The sequence below is a fragment of the Rhinatrema bivittatum genome, chromosome 2 (genome assembly GCF_901001135.1).
Source record: "Rhinatrema bivittatum chromosome 2, aRhiBiv1.1, whole genome shotgun sequence".
Classification (NCBI taxonomy): Eukaryota; Metazoa; Chordata; class Amphibia; order Gymnophiona; family Rhinatrematidae; genus Rhinatrema; species Rhinatrema bivittatum.
Genome location: NC_042616.1, coordinates 500,650,975 through 500,672,726, shown reverse-complemented (window position 1 = coordinate 500,672,726; position 21,752 = coordinate 500,650,975). Strand labels below are relative to the sequence as shown.

The 21,752-nt window shown below is 49.2% G+C and overlaps 1 long non-coding RNA gene across 1 annotated transcript in view; it reads right to left on the bottom strand.

The window, feature by feature from the left end:
• Positions 1-5,237, bottom strand: part of LOC115085071 — a 68,498-nt gene extending 63,261 nt beyond the window's left edge. The window contains exon 1 of the long non-coding RNA XR_003854705.1: positions 5,165-5,237. This is a non-coding gene — a long non-coding RNA (uncharacterized LOC115085071). The remainder of the gene's footprint in view (positions 1-5,164) is intronic.
• Positions 5,238-21,752: the final 16,515 nt, after the last annotated feature.

The window sequence follows — 21,752 nt, the reverse complement described above, 5'->3', positions numbered from 1 at the left end:
GCGCCGATGGCCCGATAAAAAAAAAACCCACCCGACCCTTTAAACCGACCCCCTTAGCCTCCCCCACCCTCCCGACCCCCCCCCAAAACCTTTTAAAATTACCTGGTGGTCCGGGGGGGCGTGGGGAGCGATCTCCCGCTCTCGGGCCATCGGCTGCCACTCATAAAGATGGCGCTGATGGCCCTTTGCCCTTACCATGTGACAGGGTATCCGTGCCATTGGCCGGCCCCTGTCACATGATAGGAGCATTTTTGTTTTAGCGCAGCTGATGGCCTGGGAACGGGAGATCGCTCCCCGCGGCCCCCCTGGACCACCAGGTATGTGTAAAAAGTTTTTGGGGGGGTCGGGAGAGTGGGGGAAGCTAAGGGGGTAATTTTAAAGGGTCAGGGTGGGGTTTTTTTTATCGGCCGCGGGCCTCACTAAAAAAAATTAGTGATGTGAATTGGAATCGGAACCGATCCCAATTCACATCTCTAACAATCAGATTTCCCGCCCCCCCCCCCAGCCGAACCCGATCGTTAAAACGATCGGGCACACGATTCACATCCCTACCAGGAATCATAATCTGCATCATTTGCCCTAAGAAAGCTAATCACAAAATCCAAATCCAGCAGCCGAGGGTGGGTCTGGGATTGACTTACCCTTCACTAAAGGAAAGGAAATCATCAGGTAAGTAGTAATTTCTCCTTCCTTAGCATTTGAGTAGGTCAATCCCAACGAGTGGGATGTACAAAAGCTAATCCTGAAAAAGGCGGGAGGCTGCCAGCAGCCCAGTCAAAACCGCCAGGTCAAAAGCAGCATCCTCTCTAGTCTTCACATCCGAGTGGTAATGCTTGGAGAAAGTATGCAAAGATGTCCTTGCCGCCGTTCAGCAAATTTCAGCAGGCAACAACAAAAGAAGCTCCGCCCACGATACCATCTGAGCTCTCGTGGAATGCAGTCTAATCTCCTTTGGTAAGGCAACCTCAGCAACTACATAGACTGCCATAATGATCTCCTTAACTCGGCGGGCAATTGTTGCCCCTGTCACTGGTGTTCCTTGCTTACCTCGACCATGGAGCACAAACAGGCGATCAGACTTCTGAACAGTCTTAGTCACCTCCAAGTACCGCAGTAAATGACGCTTGACATCCAAGGAATGCAAAGGCAGTACTCAGCTTCATCTCTGTCCCTGTCCAAGGCAGGCAGAGAAATGGACTGATTAAAATGAAAGTCCGAAACCACTTTGGGCAAAAAGGAAGGCACAGTCCAAAGCTGAACCGCACCTGGAGTCATACGGAGAAAAGGCTCACAGCAAGAAAGAGCCTGCAGCTCAGAGGCCCGATGGGCCAAACAGACTGTCACCAGAAAAACTGTCTTCAGAGTGAGCAGCTGCAAGGAAAGAGCACGCAGTGGTCAAAAAGTCGGACTTGCCAAGAACTCAAGGACCAAGTTAAGATCCCATAAAGGAACTGGAAGCCATGACGGGAGACAAAGATGTTTAATTCCCAGCAAGAAACAGGACATGTCCAGATGGGAAGACAGAGGCCCTCCATTGACGATTCCCCCATTATGGCAGAGTGCATCATTTCCATCGTGAAATGCATGACTCTTAGATGTCAGCTGATGCCATTAAAATCCAGTATGGGACGAAACAACCGTTCTTTCTTGGAATGGGAATCACCGCTTACAGAATCAGCAGACATTGTAATGTTGCTTCCACTTTTACCCTCTTCTGAAGGGAATAGCATGGAGAGACCATGAAGGCATCTGGAGGAATGCAAAGAAATTCTAGAACATAGCCATTCCAAACCACTTCAAGAACCCATTGATCCGAAGTAATCTGGGTCCAGCTGAGATAAAACCAGGATAGACAACAGCCTATCTCCCATACCATAAGGTGAGCCCACAAACCTTCATTGGGAAGACTGAAGTGCTTTGCATCCAGAGCCTGTATCCTTTTGAGGACCTTGGAGCAAAAAGACAGATCTGCGGAAGAGACGGGGGTCTCTTGGAAAAACCTCCCCTATAAGGCCGAAAATGCCAGTAGTCTCAAGAGTGGCCACTCACCTGAGAAGTCCGGAAAACTGGCTTCTTATTCTCTGGCAAATGCCAAACCTCGGTCTCTCCCCATTTACTTGCCATTTTTTCCAATTCACTGCCAAACAAAAGTAAGTATTTGAAAGGCAGCTTAGTCAGATTGGACTTGAAATAGTATCCTCGGACCAGTTGCGCAGCCACAGCTGCCACCTGGCCGCAATAACTGAAGCAGCTCCTCTGGCAGCTGTGTGTTCCAATTCACAGCCTGCATCAGCCAAGAAGGTGGCCCCCGGTTCTACCATAGGTCCTAAATCGGACCCGATGCCACCAGACTCTTGACAACGGTAGCCTGAGCTACCAAGGTGCAACAAGAAGCAATTTGCAAATTCACTGTCACTGCTTGCTTCAGGATAGCTTCGATCTTCATATCCTGAGCATCCATCAGAGCCACACTTCCCTCTCCTGGGTTGGTGGCATGTTTCATAACAGAACACACCAACACATTCAACTTAGGGAAACACAACTGCTCTCTGGTCTGCGGATCCAAGGGGTATAAACCCGCTAAGATGCGTCCTCCTTTAAAGGACACTTCTGGCGCATTCCATTCTAGATCAATCAACTCCTGGATTGCATCTAAGAGGGAAAAAGAAACAAGAAGCCTTGCGCAGGGTGACCAAAATAGGATTCTTCTTTTGCATCCCCAAGGAGTCAAGTCCAGCCACTCAGAGGGTCTTCAGGATCTGAGATATCAGATCTAGCAACTCATCTCTCTGAAAGAAATGTAGCAGAATTCTATACGCTCTAAATCTGGGGGAATATCCCCTTTCTCACCAGGAGAGTCCACACCAACATCATCAGTATCATCTTGATCCACCTGCATTTGAGCTCTGTCAGAATCCACTATGCTACGGTGTTTGACAGTAGAGACAGCCGGAGGAGCACTCACAGCACCTGGACCTACCTTACTAGGAACTGCCGTTTCAGCAGATTGGCCCTGTAGAAATGTCTGCAATCCCTGGAAGAATTCCACCCAGGAAAAGGAGGCTGATTCCATTCCAAGCCCCATAGGTCCAAACCTGATGTCCTGCGAGCCACTGTCCCCTCAGAACTCGATTCGCGGACCAACCGGGGAGGAGACACCCCCTGCAGTGTCTCCCTTGGTCCCACTCCCCTCAAACTGAGGAGATGGACCATCGTCGGCAAAATCAGAAGGAAGAAAATCTCCCCATGCATCCAGGCAGCACTGACACAGGCTTAAGGAAAGCTCCAGCTGAATGGCTCTGATATAACAGGCAGCAAAGATAGATAGGCGCTTAGGTTTCTTCGCCGTGGGTGCCATACTATAAGCGCACAGCCCGATGAAGGCTTGCGCCTAGCTTTTCCGCACGTACACACATGCCTAATATGAGTGCACAAAAAATGTATGTCCAAGACCGTGCACCTAGGCCACTTGTCCTAATGGACGCCCAAACTGGATGCCCAGGACTGATGCCTAAACAGGGCGCACAAGATGTGCATCCAGAAGGAAGAATGCCCAATTGCATGCACTAATAAGAATGGGCACACTCCTGGATGTGTAAGTGCACGCCGACGGTTTGCAGCAAAAAAGCATGCAAAAGTACCCCCACGGGCTACTACGTGCCAAAATGGGAGGAAGTGGGGTCTAGCCAAATGGCTGCTCAACCTGCCATGCCTGCAATCTCTCCTTACCTCACAGAATTCCCTAGAGACGTGAGGGGGACAGCCGAACGCTGAGGAAACAGACCCTACTCCTGCTATCGCTTGGCTTTTTTTTTCCAAAAGTTAAAAAACTTTAACTTGAGCTCTGCTCTCCCTCATTCAGATTAGGAATGGGTCCCGGCTAAGGGGGGAGAGGGCTAAAGCCTTTAGGGCCAAGCCTCTCTCGACATGTAATCAATTGGAATTTAGGTCCACACCAGACAAGGCTACCTGAGTCACTCTACTGAGGGAGGGACCACATGGTATCACCTCAGGAGGCAAGCGGTGTTACTTAGACATCTCCATTCCAACTTCTTTCCTCTTTTCTTTTTTTTTACTCACAGGCAATCCCTCGAAAGGAAATGCATCACCATCGGCTGGAGATGGAGAATACTGGAGGGCTGATGTCGGGGTGGGACTATATAGCCATGATGTCAGCTTTTGCTCCATCTCTATCTGCTGGCAGAGGTGCCTAACCCACTCGGGATTGACCTACACAAACGCTAAGGAAATTCCTATTTAGCTTACTAGGTCACAGTCCACATCAGGAGATTCTCGCCTACTCTCTGCTGGAGACACAGAAAACTGGGAGGCTGAGATCTGCAGATACCTATAAAGGGTGACATTAGCAATCCTGTTGATCCACTTGTCTGGACTAGTTGTAGAGGAGTATGTCTTTTTTCCACTGCCTCCTCTTCCCACCAATCACTCCTTTTTCTGCCGTTGTGTATAGTAATTCCACCACCTTCCTTTTGGACTACTGACGCCTCTGGCCCATTTCATTGCCATAAGCCACTTCTACAAATACACCCTCTCCCTCCCCTTCCCACCATCGTCTTCCACTCCACCCTATCCCCTTTTCCTGAGTTACATGGTGCAGACATTAACTCGCTTCTCATCGTGAATCACGCTAACAGTTACTGTCTGTACAGCAAAGCTCGAGTTTTTGTTTTTTCTATACCCTGTAATTTTAGTTTCTATTATTTTGTAATTGTTTCCCTTTTTATTTGAAATCACTTTATGTATTACTTTGGCAACATATGTGAAACTGTCATGCCAATAGTTATGTGATGAATAAACCAAGCCATTTCGTGGCTACCTGGATAGACGACATGAGGGCAGCAGTTGAGAAAAAGGGGTCGTGTGGTGGCATAATGGACTGAAACGAGGACGGGAAGCTCAGATTAAGAAAAGCGAGGACTGAGAGAAAAGACCGGGAAGACAGGAAGGATTGAGAGCAGAGTGAAAAGAAGAACTTTTGGGAGAAGGCCAGGTCTATTGTAAGAAGAAAGAAAAGGCAAAAAAGGATGAAATACAACTTTACAAAGAGAAAAGGTGCGCAGCGCTACCAAATCAGCAAAGCCACAAACTCCACCCCGCCCCCTCCTGGAGACTGCGCCCAACCTCGCCCTACGTCATCGCGCACCTGCCAGAGAGCGAGAGAGGGAAATCGTGCACGCCCCACTCCTGTCCGTCGATCAGGCCTTGGCTTGTACCCCATGCGCAGGCGCTCTTCGTTGTTGCCAGGGAGACGAGTCACAGAGTGTCCGGGTCCCCAGCGAACGGTGGCCGCAGCCCGGGCTCTTCCGCACGCAGCCGGCGGCCGGAGAGGCAAGTACGAGCGCTGGGACAGGGGGAGGAGGCGCCTGGGTCCCGCTCATTCCCGCGTCTCTGGAACTGTACATACCGGGTTTAATGTATCCTCCGTTATATGGCGTGCAACGGGCTTCGAAGAGGTTAGGGGGCGGGGTAAATTAGGTATGAGGATGGGCCCCAGCACGGTGAGCGGCGCTGGCTGACAGGTGTAGGACCGCCGCTGCTGCTGCATAGGGTTGATGTTTGGGGAGTTGATGGTGTTTAGAGCAGTGTTTCCCAAATCTGTCCTGCTGCTCTCCAACAGCCTATGGTATTTTTCCCCCCGCAATATTTACAGCGCATATACGTGAGATGAATTTGCATGTCTTGGAGACCCAGTATATGCAGTTTTTTTTATCCCGGGGACAGGTTTGGGAAGCCCCTGGTTCAGGGGATGGCTTGTGGCAGAGAGCTGCAGACCGCTTCCGTTTTCACTATCACGGCCTCTGTTCCCGGCCTGGACAGGAGCACCAAACTGTTCCTTCTCATTAACAAGAATTGTTGCCAAGGGTCGATGAATGAGTGCTTTGTAGCCTTCATGCAATAATTTGTCTCATTTGTATAAGTAGAGATGTTTATTTAGCTCTGTATGGCCAGTAGAGAGCCTGATGTTATCCTTTTTATGCTTGCATTTGCCGAGATATATAACCTCTTGTCTTAATTCTGTCATTCCTAGAAAGTGCTGATGTACGTCACTGAATAAAAATACTAATAAAAGATGCATATGTATAGTGAGGAATTAGCCAATGTACAAATCAATGAGTAAGAAAGTTAACATTTAAATATTTACAAGCAAGTGTTGAATTTAAAATGTAATCATTTCACTTTCCATACACACCATCCTGTAGTCTCTAGTTACAACTCTCATGGTTCAGTGCACCCATTGATCTCCTCTAATTTGTTAGTGGAGCCTTCTGCTTATGTTACCAGTTCTCATTTATGTCCGTCATCTTTTTTTTTTTTGTTTGGAAAACTTAACTTGTTTTTTAATCAAAAAGCTCTTTTGTCTTTCTGATAACATAGAAGAGGCCAGAAATATGATGATTATTTTTATTGTGTCTTCTTAGTTGAATTACTAAGTATATACCTTATGGGCATTCAGATTTGTATTATAGATGAATCTAGAATGCTTAACATGGATATCCTGCATACAGAAATATTCTGTAATGACTAATTAAGATGAGACAAAATTTGTCTGTTTATATTTTTTTCATTTGTATTGGCATAGCTTTTCTAATGCATGTTATTTTGGTTGTTTTGTCAGATATTGCTGAGCATTTTGTAGCTCAGCTCTCAAGTCTTTCATGTTAAGTAATGAAAAGATAGTATGCCAGATTACTAGGGGGCTTCACATAAGTAGACCAGTCCAGACAGATGGGGTTTTTCCCTCCTACCAACAGAGAGAGGCAGAGTACCAATTCTTTTGCCTTTACGTGTTCTCTATATATAACGCACTCCCATTGGAGGAGGTATCAGTAATCCTTTGCCTCCAGCAGATGGTAGGCAGAAGGTCTGGCAGGAAAAAAAAAAAAAGGACAGAAGTGGGTCTCAGAGTTTAACTGCCCAGGGAGTGAGTAGCTTTCCTTTCTGGTAGGCTGGGAGCGAGGCAGGGGATCGGTTGCAGGGACAGCCAGCAGTGTCATCTCTTCTCTACCCCTGGGGCAATCAGAGTGTCTGCTTTGGTATTTCCCAGCACGTGGAGAAGCTGTGCTTAATGGAGGACTCAGCCCATGTTTCCCCAAGCCCTCGGAGTCCCAGTTTGGAGAAGGGGAGGAAGTGCAGGTGGTGTGGGGCATGGTGCACGCCAAGTATCGCAGGTTCCTTTTGCAAGAGCTGCGATGGGGATAAAAGGCAGCATAGTCCCCAATAGCAAGGGGAACGTTATTGTCATAACCTCGGGTCCACCGCGCTCAGTACCTCCAGCGCAAAGGCCCCCGGGAACATCAGGTTTGCAAATATCATCCTATATAGGAGCCAGGGCAGGAAGCAGAGGTTGCTGGATTTGGAAGGGTTGAGGAACCCAGAATTTTCAGTGCACTTCATTAAAAAGATGCAAAGGCCTGTTTAGAATTAAAAGGGCAGCAGAGTTTTCAGCCCCAAGGCCCGAGGAACAAGAAGCAAAGTCCCTCCAGGAAGAGTGCAGTTTGGGAACCTGAGGGGAGAATTTCTCTCTGGGGTCCAGCCCCTTAGGGGAGGAAATCTTTTCCGCTGAGGAATCAGAAGTGGAAGAGGAGTTGGAAGAGGGAGAACTGCGTTCACAGATCAAGGACTTTGCGGATAGGCTGTTTAGACAGCAGGAGACAAGTGCTCTCATTTCTAAAGTCTGTAAGGCTTTTCAGTTGGAGGAGGGGCAGCTAAGAGGATATGCCCAAAGGTAACCCAGTCCTTACAAGTATTAAGAAGCCAGCAAAAACATTCGTGTGGCACTCGGCCATCCATAATATATCAGGCTTGGTAGTGTGTCCGTCAGTGCTCGCGCATGTTCCCCAGCCCGCTGATAGATGGCGCAGGCGGCTCAAACACACCGTACAGCAGCCATGTCATAACATCAGCTATAAGAGGTACTTCTGGGGGAATTCAGCGCTATGCGGAATGCAGAATTCCTCCTTCCTGCAGATTTCCTCCCTCACCTCGCCGATTTCCTCCCTCTCCGAAAGACTATTCAAAACCGGAAGGACAGCGGCCATCACGGGACAGGCACAAAATAGCAGAGGAGACCCTGGCGTGCTGCGAATGGAGCACGTCCCGCAGCACACGCTCCATTCGCGGCGAAAAGGGAAGGCCCTCGTGTGCCACGATCGGCGCGCCCGGGCCTTCATCTTCGCTGCGAACGGTGCGTGTGCTGCGGGACGCGCTCCATTTGCGGCATGCCGGGGTCTCCGCTGCTATTTTCTGCTTATGGCAAAAATGGAAAGCCCCCGTGTGCCGCGACCGGCGCGCCGGGCCTTCATCTTTGCCGCGACCGGCGCGGGTCCCGCACCATGCCGGTGAGAGAGAATGTGTGTCGGTGGGGGAGGGTGAGAGAGAGCAGGAGGGTGTGAGAGAGCATTGGGGGGGGGGGGATACCTGTGCGAGAGAATGTGTGTGTGATAAAGGGGGGTGACAGAGAGCATGGTTGGTAAGAGGGGGTAGGGAGGGTATGAGAGAGCGCATGGGAGGTAAGAGAGGGTGGGGGGGGATGCTTGAGTGTGGGTTTCAGAGAGAGGGAGCCTATATGAGGGGAGGGGGATGCCGGTGAGAGAGAATGTGTGTGTGAAAGAGGAGAGAGGGTGTGGGGGAGTGTGAGAGACAGCTTGGTAAATAAACTTTGCCAGCCCTGGCTTTAACAAATGTGCCTCCACGTCCCTTGCCCTGGGTGAAAACAATTTTTCCTTTTCAGCTAACGCTTCCATACAAGAGCATATGTGCCAATAAAAAGGCTCGCTGCCTGGGCTTAGAACGGGTACAGTTGCTAGTTCAAGATATGATGGCAATGGAGTAGGACACTCTGGAGCTGGTGCTAAAAAAATTTAGAACCACTGAAGGTCTGTATCCATTACAAGGGAGAGAGAAATTCTTTAAAATACCTCAGGTGGATGCTGCTGTGGCAGTGTTTTCAAGAAGAACCACAATTCCAGTGGAAGGAGGGGTAGCTCTCAGGGATCCGCAGGATCATACGCTGAACACATCTACAAAAAGATCCTTTGATCTGGCTTGCTTAGCCCTGCAAGTAGCAATTTGCATGTGCTACATAGCAAGTGCAATGGTCTGTTGGTTACAGCAAGGGCAGGATCAGGGAGTCCCAAAATAGATTCTCATGGAATCAGGAGCAGCCTTTTTGGTGGACACCTATATGACATCATAAGGATCTCTTCTAAGCAGACAGCCGTGGCAGTTATCTCGAGGTGGTTGCTATGGCTAAGAAATTGGTCAGCAGATTCAGCCTCCAAAGCAAGGTTGACCAGGCTGCCCTTCAGAGGGAACCTGTTATTTGGTGAACATCTGGCCACAATGGTGAAGGAGTTTGGGGAGTCAAAGCTGCAGAATCTGCCAGAAGACAAGAAGCACATAGTTAGGGGCCCTGGCTTTAAACCTCATCTGAGGGAGGTCACACAGTAAAGGCCGGGATCAAGGGGGGACCCCAGAGGGCTAGGTCTGCTGGGTGGTTGCGGTTCTTTTGAGGCAGTAGGCAGGGAAGCCGCGAGGGTAAGTTCAGAGCAGCACCTGTAAGTAGAAGGGCATTCTGACAAATGCAGAAACCACTCTTCGATACTACCTGTGGGAGGCTGCCTACAAATATTCTACAAGGAGTGGGCCCGTAACACAGATGAGAAAAGGGTGCTAGAGGTGGCTCGCCAAGGCTATGCATTGGAATTGAAAACTCCAATACGCAAAAGCTATATCAGATCCCCGTGCAGGGGTTCAAAGAAAAAGAGGTCTGGAGGACAATAAACAGGTTGCTACAGTTGGATGCCATTGTCCTGGTACCGAAGCAGGAGCAAGGAAGAGGAAAATATTTGATGTATTTTATTGTGCCAAAGAAGGAAAGCAAAATTCGGCTGGTACTAAACTTAAAAGGAGTAAACAAGTACTTGAATATACCCCATTTTTGATTGGAGTCATCGAGGACTGTAATTGTGGTAGTTCGCCTAGGGGAATACCTATCCTCCTTGGACCTCACAGAAGCATACTTGCACATACTGATCAGGCAAAGCCATCAACATTTTCTGAGATTTGCAGTAGAAGGATGCCATTTTCAGTTCAAGGCACTACCATTTGGCTTGCATCAGCTCCCAGAACCTTCACAAAGGTGATGGTGCCTTGGAGGAGGAAGGTCTCATGATCAGAGAGCATCAACCTGGTGCAGCAGGAAATGATCCTGTAGCAAGGACCTGCTCTCCAGGTCCTCTCGTACAAAGGATGTTTCTCCCAGGGCTTCTGCCAAGGAGGGAAGGGTTAGGTCGGCCGTCATAGTTGGTGGCTGGTGGGCGTGAGGACTGCCTGGTAACAATCCTACCTGGTGCAAAGGTGGCAGACCTCACGCGTCACTTAGATAGGATTTTAGACAGTGCTGGGGAGGAGCTGGCTGTCATGATACATGTGGACACCAACGATATAGGAAAATGTGGGATGGAGGTTCTGGAAGCCAAATTTAGGCTTTTAGGTAGAAAGCTGAAATCCAGAACTTCCAGGGTAGCATTCTCTGAAATGCTCCCTGTTCCATGCACAGGTCCCCAGAGGCAGGCAAAGCTCCGGAGTCTCAATGAGTGGATGAGATGATGGTGCAGGGAAGAAGGATTTAGTTTTGTAAGGAACTGGGGAACCTTTTGGGGAAGGGGGAGTCTTTTCCGAAGGGATGGGCTCCACCTTAACCAGGGTGGAACCATGCTGCTGGTGCTAACCTTTAACAAGGCGATAGAGCAGCTTTTAAACTAGAACAAAAGGGAAAGCCGACAGTCACTCAGCAGTGCATGGTTCGGAGGGAGTTATCTTCAAAGGATACTAATGAAGCTTTAGAGTTAGGGCATCCCAACAGAGAGGTTCCAAAATAAGAAGAGTAGTCCAAGTGCCTATAATTAAAAACTCACCTGAGCTAAAAGATTCCAATTTATCCCTGTCAACTGAAAAGCAGAATGTAAATACAAACAAAAACTCACTTTGAAATCTTTGTATGCTAATGCCAGAAGTCTAAGAAATAAGATGAGAGAATTAGAGTGTATAGAAGTGAATTATGACATAGACTTAATTGGCATCTTAGAATCATGGTGGAAAGAGGATAACCAATAGGATAGTGCTATACCGGGGTACAAATTATATTGCAGTGACAGAGAGGAGCACCCGGGAGGCGGTGTAGCACTTTTTTCCCGTCGATAGCAGGGCTGAATTAGCCATGCTGTCATGGGATCTGTCCATCAGGTCCGGGAGGCGGAGCTTGATAAAGCAGAGGTTGATTTTTGTATCCTCTGCGCCTGCGTGTGTGTGTTCCCGCGTAGGCAGACCTACTCTCCTCAGTCTGTTTTTTCCGCGCGCGGGATCGCACGCGGAGCTACAACTTTCCTCAATGTCGAAATCAGGTTTTAAGCGCTGCCGCTGCAATCGAGTGATGTCTGTCACGGATGGCCATGACAGATGCTATCGATGTCTTGGTAGCGCGCACGATGTCTCTAATTGCGCTTTTTGTTCAAAAATGTCCCCCAGGGCGAAAAGACAAAGGGCCTACAGACTTCGAGAGCTCTTGAGTACTCCTGAAGCGTCTGAGGCCCACTCTTCACCGGGACCGGTGAAGAAGGTAAAATATTCGGCTCCGAAGGCTCTTTCCGATAGCCACATTACAGGGGAGCAGGGCCCTGCAACCCTTCAAATTCAAAAATCGTCGACTCAATCGATGTCCGGCCGAGATTCGAAGCGGGGAAGATCGCCTCATAGGAAAACGGAGAGTGTGCGCCGTTTGACGCCGACACTCACCCCCACTCCAACACGCCCTACGGAGGGAACGGCACAGGAGCTGCAAAAACGGCGCCACAAGGCTCAAAAACCTAAGGGTACAGCGCCGTCCGTTCAAGACGCTACGGCGCCGAAACCGAAAGAGCGTACAATGGCGCCGAAGGACAAGAGGCCTAAAGACACTGCCCCTAAACAACACGTGGACCGTCTCAGCCACACGGCGCTGCAAGTCCTTACGGCGCCGGAAACTCTCATGGCGCCGAAGACCCGTAAGGAGCCACACTCCCATAGCACGCTTGAAAGTCGTGCGGCGCCAAACATCCACACGGCGCCGAAAGACCACACGGCGCAGACAGGCCGCACGGCGCTGACACAACACACTGTCCTCCCTTCGGCTCCATACGGCGCCGAAACGCAGCACGGCATCAGAGAGCCGTACAGAACCACGGCGCCATTCGGAATCGAAGGTTTTCACGGCGCCGCAGCGTCCCACGATACCATCCCATACAAACCGGGGGACCCCGGGTACTTCCAGGGATGCCGGATTCCTTTCGTCATTGGAACCCACGAGAGAGCGCACGGGATCGTTCATAACCACATCTACGAACAGAGATCCAAAACTGTACTCTTTGTCTGTACCACAAAAGGAATCTCACAAACGTAGACGATCGGCTGACCACAGCTCCACTTCCCGTAGCTCCCACCATGGAAGGTCAAGTTCCTCTTCACATGATTCTCGAAGATCTCATAACCCACCAGACGACCCAATTTCTCTTCATACTAAGAAGAGAAAACTGGACCGGGACCGGGACCACAAGAGAAAACATAGACGGCATAGAGAAGCTAGCCATTCGTCGTCTAGATCATCACGAGTATCCCATCACAGAGGCAGCACCTCTCCGATATATATCACATCATCTCACCCTTCCCCGGGTTCAGTGTCTGTACCAGAGCACACACATCATGCTCCTAGTCCTCAGAAAGATCAACAAGGACACTCTACAGCAATTGTGATGCCGCAGACTACAAAGGATGCCTTCTGGCAATTATCACAGTCCTTGTCAGGCTTTTATGAAGCCATTCAATCATCCTTTATCTTGGAAAAGGATAAGGCGGAATCGATACAAGATCAGGAACATCCGGATATAAGGGAGGACGCTAGTGTCCAACAATCTCCACGGAGTGATCGAGTTCTTCCGCATTCACCTACCTATTCAGCATCTCATGATCATGACGGGTCTTTCTCTGATTCACCTACTTCATCGACTGGATTTCCATCAGACCCTCCAGAGGGTCAACAAGAACCCTACTCACCGCCTGAAGATCTTTCCTATCCGAAGTTTTTGGAAAAGATAGGAAACATTCTTCAGTTACAAATTCAGAAGGATCCAGACCCCAGAGCGGAGACGTTGGGGCTCCTAAAGATTTTCGATGTTCCGGGTGAACCGACTACGCTTCCACCTCAGGACCTGCTGCATCGGCTTCTCTTGAAGTCTTGGGAGACCCCTCAAACCATACAACCAGTATCCAGAAAGTCGGATATAAAATTTAGAATCAAAAAGGAAACTCCCTATGCACTCCCACAACTACCGCACGAATCAGTAGTGGTCGAGTCCGCTATGCAATGCTTCAAAAAATCGAAGATACACACATCTTACCCACCAAACAAAGATCATAGGTATCTCGATGAGGTGGGGAGGAAAATATACCAAAATCCGATGCTCACAACCAGAATTATGCACCACCAATTTTATATGGTGCAATATTTGTATGACTGCATCCAAGCAACAAAAGACCTCTTTTCCACCGTCGGAGGTCAGACACCTCAAACCCTGTATGATATGGAGGAGTGCTCCCGGCACCTGCTCCGCTCAGTTTATGAAGGCATGGAGACCTCCTCCAGAGCTTCCGCGACAGCCATAGCAGCGCGTAGAACAGCATGGCTTCGCTCCAGCTCCATCAGGGAAGATGTACATGGCAAGCTCGCCAACCTCCCCTGCACAGGTGATAACCTGTTTGGAACAAAATTGCAGGAAACGGTGGGTAAACTCAAAGATGAGGCATTGGCAGTACAGTCGCTTCATTCTCATTCGACGTACCATCCGTCAAAACGTTTTTCTCCATATCAACGTAGATCCTCCTACGGACGGAGACCCTTCCGACAATATCAAGGATACCGGTCTCAGGCATATAATACATATCAACCATATCAAAGGCAACAACAACAGCAACAACACTCTACCCTACCTCGTAGAGGTAGACCACGAGCGCCACGTCAACAACCGCAACAACAGTCGACGGCTCCGAAGACCTCCCAATCTTTTTGAGCCTGCAGCCACCATCACTCCAACCATTTCCGCCAGGAAGAATCCAGGCCCGGGTTGCGAGTTGGAACCAGATAACATCAGATCAGTGGGTACTGGATATTGTAAAACAAGGGTACCGTCTTCAATTTCAGACCAAGCCTCACCTTCCGCACATTCCTTCCGTCACACACTTCAGGGATCATCCACAACTCCAACAGGAGATACTACACCTATGCCATCAGCGGGCGGTAGTGAGACTAACCTCGAACAACTACAATCGAGGATTTTATTCCCCATATTTCCTAATTCCCAAGAAATCGGAGGGCCTACGACCTATTCTAGACCTCCGGGAACTCAACAAATGTCTAATGAAGGAGAAATTCAAGATGGTATCCCTAAAATCCATCCTACCCTTGCTGCAACCCAACGATTGGATGTGTTCAATAAACCTCAAGGATGCATACACTCACATTCCAATTCATCCTTCTTCTTGGCGATACCTTTGCTTCACTTACAGACAGCAACATTACCAATACAGGGTACTACCCTTCGGGTTATCAGCGGCACCCAGGGTATTTACCAAGTGCATGGTGGTGGTGGTGGCTCACCTCCGGCGGCAAGGGATGACGATTTTTCCTTATCTGGACGACTGGCTAGTGGTAGCGCCGTCACAGGACACCCTACTCTGCCACCTACATCAAATCCTTCAGTGTTTACACCACCTAGGTCTGGTGGTCAATTTCAAGAAATCCCACCTGACACCGACACAGCAACTACAGTTCATAGGGGCGTCCCTCGACACCACCCAATCCAAGGCTTTTTTGCCACAGGACCAACAGGCACAGATGCAGACCCTTCTCCGCGATATCCTTCCGAAATCAAGCTCGTCGGCGAGGCAAATTCTAGTCCTTCTGGGGCATATGGCAGCGGCCAATTTCCTAGTGCCGAATACCAAGCTACACATGCGGAGGCTACAGTGGGGGCTCAAGCGACAATGGTGCCAACACGCTCAGCTGCTCACACAATCGATTACCCTTACCACAGAAATGAAGAGGGACATAGCCTGGTGGCTCCTTCCGTCCACACTAATAAAAGGAGCATTGTTCAGACAACCAATGCACGACGCGGTGCTCACTACAGACGCCTCACAAAAAGGCTGGGGGGCACACCTGGAGGTCCACGAGACACAAGGTCTATGGTCCTTACCGGAGCAGTCGATGCAAATCAACTTACTGGAACTTCGGGCGATTCGCAACGCTCTGCAAGCTTTTCAACACCTTCTGAAGGGACGAAGAGTCATGGTCTACACGGACAATCAAGTGGCCATGTTCTACGTCAACAAACAAGGGGGCTCGGGCTCATGGACCCTCTGCAAGGAAGCGTTGCTTATCTTCCAATTTGCGCACCAACATTGCATACATCTCCAGGCCACATACCTGCCTGGGATAGCAAATACGAGAGCGGACAGATTGAGCAGAATCTTCCACCCACACGAATGGTCCCTCAACCGAGAGGTAGTGATCAGTATTTTTGCCAGATGGGGCACACCACTGAGACTTATTTGCGACGGAAATCAATGCGCAGCTTCCGAAATTCTGTTCACTTCGTCCAAGCAAATGTCGGTTGGTACAGGATGCCTTCCTCATTCCGTGGACGTCGGGCCTGCTATACGCGTTTCCTCCCATTCCGTTGATCACCAGAACTATTCAGAAATGCATACTAGACAAAGCTCAGCTGATCCTCATCGCCCCAGCCTGGCCGCGGCAACCCTGGTACAGTTACCTCCTGCACCTTTCCTGCGACACGCCGATACGACTACCGCAGCGACCAGATCTGCTACTGCAGGACCAGGGAACGCTGCTACACCCCCTGCACTTGACGGCGTGGAGATTGACAGGTGGTTACTAACTGAGCAGAACGTCTCTCTCAAGGCTCAACGTATCCTGCTGGAGTCTAGGAAACCCTCTACTAGACGTAATTACCAATATAAATGGGAAAGATATTCCAGATGGTGTATAGCCCAACAAGTATCACCGGTGGACTGTACACCGCAACAGTTGCTAGACTATCTGCATACATTATTCGACACAGGACTGGCCACCACTTCAATAAGAGTGCACCTCAATGCCATTGCGGCCTATCATAAACCATATGGGAAGGCCTCTATAGCGACTCACCCTTTGCTTGCTCGTTTCCTCAAAGGTCTACTACATATCAGACCTCCTACGACCAGGCCGCCAGTTCCGTGGAATATTAATATAGTTTTGGAACAACTTATGCTTCCTCCGTTCGAACCTCTAGAATTGGCTCACGTAAAATTCCTTACCTGGAAGGTAGTGTTCCTCGTAGCAGTCACTTCAGCTAGACGAGTGGGTGAACTACAGGCGTTGGTACACTATGAACCATACTTGCAGTTCTTTCATCAGAAGGTGGTCCTTCAAACTCATCCAACGTTTCTCCCGAAGGTTGTTTCCCAATTTCACCTTACTCAAAGTATAGAACTACCAACATTTTTCCCAAAACCGCATACCACGCCACGGGAAGCCCTACTGCACACCCTGGACTGTAAAAGAGCTCTGGCTTACTACAGAAATAGGACGACGTCTGCAAACCGTCCTTCCCAACTTTTCCTATCTTTTGATCCTAAAACTCCAGGACTAGCAGTCTCGAAACGTACAATATCAAGCTGGATAGTCCAATGCATTCAATTCTGCTACCATAAAAGAAACGAGATTCTCTCAAGCAAACCAAGAGCTCACCAAACGCGAGCCCTGGCGACGTCTTGGGCTCACCTCAGAAACATACAACCCATTGACATTTGTAAGGCAGCTACTTGGACTTCCTTACACACGTTTACTAAGCATTATTGTCTAGATCAACAAACATTAGCAGATGCAAGCGTGGGTCACACAGTCCTGCAATCTGCCACAGTGCATAAACAGTGATTGCCACTCTATATATAAGTTGGGAGCTTGGGACTCCCATGACAGCATGGCTAATTCAGCCCTGCTATCGACGGGAAAAAACAAGTTTGCTTACCGTAAACGTTGTTTCCGTAGATTGCAGGATGAATTAGCCATGCTGACCCACCCTCCGCCCTGGCAATCACTGTCTACCAATCAACTATACTGCTTTATTACAGACTGAGGAGAGTAGGTCTGCCTGCGCGGGAACACACACACGCAGGCGCAGAGGATACAAAAATCAACCTCTGCTTTATCAAGCTCCGCCTCCCGGACCTGATGGACAGATCCCATGACAGCATGGCTAATTCATCCTGCTATCTACGGAAACAACGTTTACGGTAAGCAAACTTGTTTATGTCCAGGATGGCATAGAGTCCAACAGGATAAGCATCCTGCATGAGACTAAATGCACAATTGAATCTTTATGGGTAGAAATCCCTTGTGTGTTGGGGAAGACTATAGTGATAGGAGTATACTACCGTCCACCTGGCCAAAATGGTGCGACGGACTGTAAAATGCTAAGAGAAATTAGGGAAGCTAACTAAACTGGTAGTGTAGTATTAATGGGAGATTTCAATTACCCCAATTTTGATTGGGTAAGTGAAACATCAGGGCATGCTAGAGGTAGTCAGTAAATGCCTTGGAGACTAGGGCAATTCAACTGGCATTGCTGGAGTTTCAGCAGTGGCATATGTGAAAAAACAAGGAGGCACAAAAAGCAAGCAGGCCTAAAAAGAAGCCCAGTTGCTATTGCAATGGGCAGAGAAGTACTTACAAGACATCTCCGCAACCCATATAGCAAGATCGGAGAATGTTCAAGCAGATTTCTTAAGATGCCAACAGCTGGATCCAAGCGAATGGGAGCTGGCAGATTTTGCCTTCTATCAGATAGTAGTAAGATGGGGGCATCCCGGTTGGGACTTGATGACATCCCATAAGAATACAAAGGCAGAACAGTTCTTCAGTAAGTAAAGAAGTGGGCTAGTCAATGTTACGATTCTGCTCGCGGGTCTAGCCGCGAGCAGTCTTTCACCTTTTTCAGTCAGCTTCTTCGTCTGCCTGTCTGCTTCATTGCCGCATTCTCCACACAGCTGTGGCCGCTGGCGGTGCTCCTTTGCGGTCAGGAGACCGCCCACATCTTTCCCTGCATGGCGGGCCGTGCCACCATGTCCTGATGCGGCCAGGAGGCCGCCGACGCTGTCTTCTCACGGCAGGGAGTGCCGCCATTATTCCATCTCTTCTGCGGCCGGGAGGCCGCCCTGGAGCGCCTCTTCACAGCCCAGAGGCCGTCGACACTCTCCATCTTCCAGCGCTGGAAGAACTGCCGTCTTTCGCTCCTCCTGGGCAGCATGGAGTCGCCCCCAGGTTCTCTTCAGCGGCAGGAGCTGCCTCCTATGCCTTGGGTCTGCTTTCTTCTTCCTTGCAGCATGGCTGCTCTCCAGGGTCCTGCCTCCTACCTCTTTAGGCGTGAGGTTGCGCCTCCTCTCTGGATTTAAAGGGCCAGACCTCCTTGTACCTCCTCATGATGTCATCCTGGGTGTTCCTCTTCAGCCCTACTAAAGGGCTCCTCCTTCAGTTCCTCTTCGCCTTCGCAAGGAGTCAGTTCTGGAGTTGGACTGCTTCTGGATCCTCCATTCCAGCTCTTCGGTCCAGGAGTCTCCGATGTCCAGCTCCGCTTTTTCAAGGCCCTCTGTTCTTCGTGGGAATTCCCTCGTCTTCCTCTGTGGTTCCTGATCCTGTGTCTCATCTTTGTTCCATGTTTGGTCTCTCGCCGGATCCCAAGTCCTTGTCTTCAGATGTCTTCGTCGTCCGAATCTCCTGATGTCGTCACCTTCAGATCTTCCTGAAGTCCTCATCTTCTGATGTCCTGTCCTTCCAGAAGTCCGTCATCCTATTGTTCTGCCTCTTGGAGCCTCCTCGATGCTCTTCGTTGGGTGACTTGGGGGTCCAAAGTTCAGATGTCTCCGATGTCTTGTTCTCCAGTTCACTTGACACCTCTGCGATGCTCTTGACTGAGTGTCCTGGGGGTTAAAGTCCAGAGATCCTGATGTTCCAGACGTCTTTGTGTCACGTTGTCTTCATCTTCAGAATCCTTTTGACGTCCTCATCTTCAGTCCTTTTCGCTGTCAAGTGTTCGGAACCTTTGGGCTACTTCGTCAAGGAAGCCTTCTGACTTGACATTACAAAGCACACATAGCGAAAGACCTCTGGTCCCCGCAGGAGGACAAGGACTCTCTACCTGGGTAACATCAAGCTACCTGGGTAACATCAAGCTACCTGGGTAACATCAAGAGAACATTGCACAAATCTCATCTTTGGGTGAGTTTCCTCACTCCGAGGACCATCAAATGTTCACAAGAGAGCACTGTTCAGTTTGTACGTCTCACATTGAATGTCAAAGTGGCCCCTAACCCCCTACACTAATACCTAAACCTCACCTCGAGTTACTAGGAGGGCCTCCCATAGAGATATAAATACCTATCTAGGGTGAGTGTATTATGGCTAGTTTCTCTCTCTCCCTCCCTCTCTCTCCCCCTGAGGTCTCTGATAGCTAGATGGATGCTCTGGGAGCTTCAAACTACCAAAACCAGCATCTGTGAAAAACATCGCAACCGGTGATACAGCCGTAATGCAAGCTATCGCATGGCTCAACGCTCCTGAAAATGTTGTAGCTAAAATCGGCATTAAAGCCAGGTGATAGGGCTTTGCAAAACGGTAAATCCCACCCCTAATTCCTCTTCTTTTTCGGATTTGCATCGCACCATAGGATATGGTGCTATCGCATGCGTTAACGGGGCTTTTTGCATGTGATAAACCCTTAACGTATTTTGATAAATGAGGGGGAAAGTTAGGAATTATTAGGAAGGGCAAGGCTAATAAAACGGGGGATGTCATAATGCTTCTATATCAGTCCCATGGTGAGACCGCACCTTGAATACTGTATGCAATTCTGGTTGCTGCATCTCAAACAAGATGTAGTTGCACTGGAGAAAGTACAGAGAAGGGCAAACAGAATGATAAAGGGCATGGAATGGCTCCCCTATGAGGAAAGTGGATAGGGTTGTTCAGCTTGAAGAGACAGCAGAGGAGGGATATGATAGAGGTCAACAAAATCATGAAAGGACTTTTAACATGTAAATGCAAATATTTTATTTACTCTCCCAAACAATAAAAGGACTAGGAGGCAGTCCATGAAGTTAGCAAGTAGCTCATTTAAAACAAATCAGAGAAAATTATTTTTCACTCAATCCATAATTAAGCTCTGGAATTCATTGCCAGAGGATGTAGTTACAACAATTAGTGTAACTGCATTTAGAAAAGGTTTGGATAAGTTCCTTGAGGAGAAGTCCATAAACTGGATCTATTTAATGTTTGGGTACTTGTAACTTGGATTGGCCACTGTTGGAAACAGGATGCTGGGCTTCATGGACCCTTGGTTTAATCGAGTATAGCATTCTTATGTCTTATATTTCTATAACTGAAACTGTAGTGTGCTGCATAAATCAGTGCAGTGGCGTAGCCATGGGTGGACCTGGGTGGGTCGTGGCCCACCCATTTGGGCTCAGGCCTGCCCAATCAACGTTGCCCAGCAGCCCAAGAAGAGAGGCTCTATCAGAAGGCCACAGTGGGCACACCAGGCAATAGGAGAAAGAGGCCCGCAAGGCCGCTAGTGGAACCCATCCCTTCAGTGGCCGAGAAGAGGAGAAGGCCCGCGATGCTGCCGAGAGGAGGATGACTGGGAGGCTGGCGGTCAAAGAAAAAAAATATTTTACCGGAAGGTGCCCATTCTCCTGCTTCTCCATGTGAGCCGGCCCTGCACATTCAAAACCCATGCGACCAGTAGTAGCTACTTGAGTTTTGAATACCGCGGGGCAGGCACATGATTAACAGCAGTAGAACAGGCTTCCCCTTTTGCTATCGATGGGGAGCTTGCCTGTGTTTTGTGTTTGTGTGTGTGTGTGTGTTTGTGAATGGTAGCCTGCCTGGGGGTGGGGAGGGTGTGTATGTGTGTGAATGTGGATGGCAGGCAGCCTGCCTGTGGAGGGGTATGAATGGTAACCTGTCTGGGTGTGTGGGGGGTGTGTGTGTGAGAATGGTAGCCTATGTAGGTGTGTATGTGTGTGAATGAGAGGATGCCTGGGGGGTGGGGGGAGGTGCGTGAATGGGGCCTGCCTGGGGGGCTTGGGGAGTATGAATGGGAGTCTGCCTGGGTGTGTGTGTGTTGTGTGTGTGAAGAGAGCCTACCTGAAGGGTGTGTGTGAAGAGAGCGAGCATGTGGGAGTGAGAACTTGTGTATATGGCAGTGGGAGCCTGCATGTGTACGTATATATGGAAGTGGGAGCAGGAGCCTATGTGTTGTGTTTGTGGGAATGGAAGCGTGTGTCGGAGCATATGAGAATGAGAGCCTGTGTGTGTGTGTTTGGTGGAGTGGGAGAGCCTGTGTGAAAGAGCATGTAAGAGTGAGAGCCTGTGTGTTTGGTGGAGTGGGAGCCTGTGTGCATGTGAGAGAGAGCATGGAAGAGTGAGATCCTGTGTAAGAGAACATGTGACAGAGTCTGTGTGTGTGTGTGAGTGTGTATGAAGGAGGAAGAAAAGAAGACAAACAGAATAAAAGAGACTCTGAAAAAGGAACAAGGAAAAGACAGACAAGGGGGTAAAAAGAGACTGGGACCAAGTGATTAGA